The sequence below is a fragment of the Acinonyx jubatus genome, chromosome B1, assembly GCF_027475565.1.
Source record: "Acinonyx jubatus isolate Ajub_Pintada_27869175 chromosome B1, VMU_Ajub_asm_v1.0, whole genome shotgun sequence".
Taxonomy (NCBI): domain Eukaryota; kingdom Metazoa; phylum Chordata; class Mammalia; order Carnivora; family Felidae; genus Acinonyx; species Acinonyx jubatus.
Window position 1 is genome coordinate 151,280,110 of NC_069382.1, and position 3,551 is coordinate 151,283,660.

Sequence of the window (3,551 nt, forward strand, 5' to 3'; positions counted from 1 at the left end):
GAGAGGAGAGCAAGCTTGTGTGTGCATGAGCATGCAGGGGAGGGTGGGAGGTGCAGAGAGAAAGAGGGAAACAAAGAATCCAAAGCAGGTGCTGACAGCTCAAAGCCGGAGGTGGGCTGCAACTCAGGAGCCATGAGATCATGACCTGAGCAAAAGTCAAACACTTACCGGACTGAACCACTCAGGCACCCCTAAAGCTATATATTTTCTTAATCTTAAATGACTAACTTAAGAAAATAGATTTTACTGTATTTGTCATGAAAATTTGAAACCACTTGAACAGCCTCATTATTTAGAAAGATGTTAGTTATTTTAGACAGAAATGTAATGCTTAGAGACTGGAGTATTAATTAAAATTTGAAATGAGTCTCTCTGCTCCTCCCTGTTTGACAGACAGCAGCATCTTCTGGTGCAGTGCCAGTCATATCCCTGAGACAAGATGGTAAAGGTCAGAGTAAATGGATTTGGCCATATTGAGAGCCTGGTCACCAAGGCTGCTTTTAACTCTGGCAAGTTGGACATTGTCACCATCAATGACCCTTTCTTGATCTGAACATCATGATTACATATTCCAGTATGATTTCACGAGTGGCAAATACAACAGCATAGTCAAGGCTGGAAAGGGGGAATTTGTCATCAATGGAAAACCCATTAGCATCTTCCAGAAGCAAGATTGAGCCAATGTTTAATGAGGTGATACTGGTGCTGAGTATGATGTGGAGTCTACTGGGGTCTTCACCACTATAGAACAGGCTGGGGCTCACTTGAGGGTGGGGTCAAGAGGGCCATCATCTCTGTCTCTTTGGCTGATGCACTGTTTGCAATGGGCATGAACCATGAGAATTCTGACAGCTCCCTCAAGATTGTGAAGAATCTCTCCTGCACCACCAACTGCTTGGCCCCTCTGGCCAAGGACATACATGACAAATTTGGCATTGTGGATGGACTCATGACCACAGTCCATGCCATTACTGCCACCTAGAAGACCATGGATGGCCCCTTTGGGATGCTGTGGCATGATGGTTGAGAGGCTGCCCAGAACAAAATCCCTGGTTTTGCTGGTGTCATCAAGGCTGTAGGCAAGGTCATTCCTGAGCTGAATGGGAAGCTCAATGGCATGGCCTTCCCTGTACCCACCCCCAATATCTCAGTTGTGGATCTGACCTACTGTCTGGAGAAAGCTGCTAAATCCGATGACATCAAGAAAGTGGTGAAGCAGGTATTGGAGGGCCTCCTCAAGAGCATCCTGGGCTACACTGAAGACCAGGTTCTCTTTGAGAGTTTAACAGTGACACCCCCTCTTCCACTTTCGACACTGGGGCTGGCATTGCTCTCAATGACCACACTGTCAAGCTCATTTCCTGTCATGACAATGCATTTGGTTACAGCAACCAGATGGTGAACCTTATTGTCAACATGGCCTCCAAAGAGTAAGAAACCCCTAGACCACCAGCCTCACTGAGAGCAAGAAGAAGAGAGAGACCCTCAGCTGCTGTGGAATCCTTGCCCCAACTCATTCAATACACTGAAAATATCCTGACCTCTATAGTTTCCATCCCAGTCTCCCTAAAGAAGGGGAGGGGTTGGAGAGCCCTATCTTGTATGTACCAACAATAAATTACACTGTACCTAGCCTAAATAAATACATACAAACATATATACATACATAAATACATAAAATTTAAAATGAATTACTTACATCAGGGTAGTAATAGTGGTGATGATGTCACATTTTTCATGATGGGCCCTCTTCCTTATAATCTACTCATTAAATTATGGACCTAGAATGATATTCTTAGTACATAAACCTGTCACTGAAATCACCTTGAACATATTGTATTCCTGATTTTAGGAAACTAGAGACATAATTTGGTTAAATACTCATGTAAAGCAATATCAGTGAGCTATTAACCTAATGAAAAAGACAGTAAAGTCCCCAAATAGGTTAGGTAAAGCTGTATATATAAATGCACTAAGAACAAAGAATTTTTCAACTGGAATGACAGTAACCTTTAATCACAGTTTACAGATCTTCAGTATGAAATCAGAGTTAAAACTAATTTATTGAAAAACATATTGTACAATGGAATAAAAATATATGAAATCCTTAGGAATAAATTAAACAAAACACAATCTCTAAAGGCAACTAGAAACTTTGTTCAGAGTAACTAAAGAAAAAATTTTAAAAAGCCTGGAAAAGATAAAAAAATATGTTTATGATTATGTCTCAACAGGGTAAAATACCAATTCTTCTAAAATTGACCTATAGATTTAATGTAATCCCAAACAAAAGACCAGCATATTTTTTTATAGAACTAAACATATTTATTTTACAATTTAAGAACAGGAAAGAACTTTCTAATAATGAAAAATAGAAGAATTAACTCTACTAGATTTCCAGTCTTACTATAATAATTTAGGAAATAAATAGGCAGAATAATGTTCCCCTAAAGATCACCATGTTTTAATTACCGGGGACTGTGAATATATTACTTTATTTGGTAAAAGGTATTTTGCAGTTGTGTTTAAGGTTAAGAATCTTAAAATAGGAAAATTATCCTGTATTATCTGTGTTGACCTAATATAATAAGGAGGTTATCCTGAATTATCTGGGTGGGCCCAATCTAATCACTGTCTCATAAAGAGAGGGGAAAAAAGGCAAAATGTTAAAGAAATGTAATGATAAGAAGAAAGAGGTAGAAGTGATTCAGTCTGAGAGGGACTCAACCCAACATTGCTACCTTTAAAGATAGAACCAAAGATTGCAGGCAGCATCTGGAAGCTAAGAACTCTCAGTCCTACAACCACAAAAAAACCTAAATTCTGCCATCAAGCTAAATAAGCCAGAAAATAGATTCTCTTCTAGAAATTCCAGAAAGGAAAACAGTCTCATTAACACTTTGAATTGAGCCCGATGAGACCAGTATCATATGTGTGACCTATAGAACTGTAAAAGAATACAGTTGGAAGTCATATGATTTTTGTCTTTCTCTGACTGACTAATTTCACTTAGCATAATACCCTCCAGTTCCATCCACGTAGTTGCAAATGGCAAGGTTTCATTCTTTTTGATTGCCGAGTAATACTACGTTGTATATATATACCACATTTTCTTTATCCATTCATCCATTGATGGACATTTGGGCTCTTTCCATACTTTGGCTATTGTTGATAGTGCTGCTATAAACATGGGGGTGCATGTGTCCCTTCGAAACAGCACACCTGTATTCCTTGGATAAATGCCTAGTAGTGCAATTGCTGGGTCATTTAAGAGACAAAACAGATGAACATAAGGGAAGGGAAACAAAAATAATATAAAAACAGGGAGGGGATAAGAGGCTCAAAAATATGGAGAACAAACTGAAGGTTGCTGGAGGGGTTGTGGGAGGGGGGATGGGCTAAATGGGTAAGGGGCATTAAGGAATCTACTCCTGAAATCATTGCTTCACTATATACTAATTTGGATGTAAATTTCAAAAATAAATAAATAAATAAATAAATAAATAAATAAATAAATAAAAATAAATAAATACACACACATAAAAAGAATA

At 38.5% G+C, this 3,551-nt stretch overlaps 1 pseudogene; it reads left to right on the forward strand.

Annotated features, from left to right (window-relative positions):
- Positions 1-439: 439 nt before the first annotated feature.
- Positions 440-1,434, forward strand: LOC106980232 (glyceraldehyde-3-phosphate dehydrogenase-like; annotated as a pseudogene).
- Positions 1,435-3,551: the final 2,117 nt, after the last annotated feature.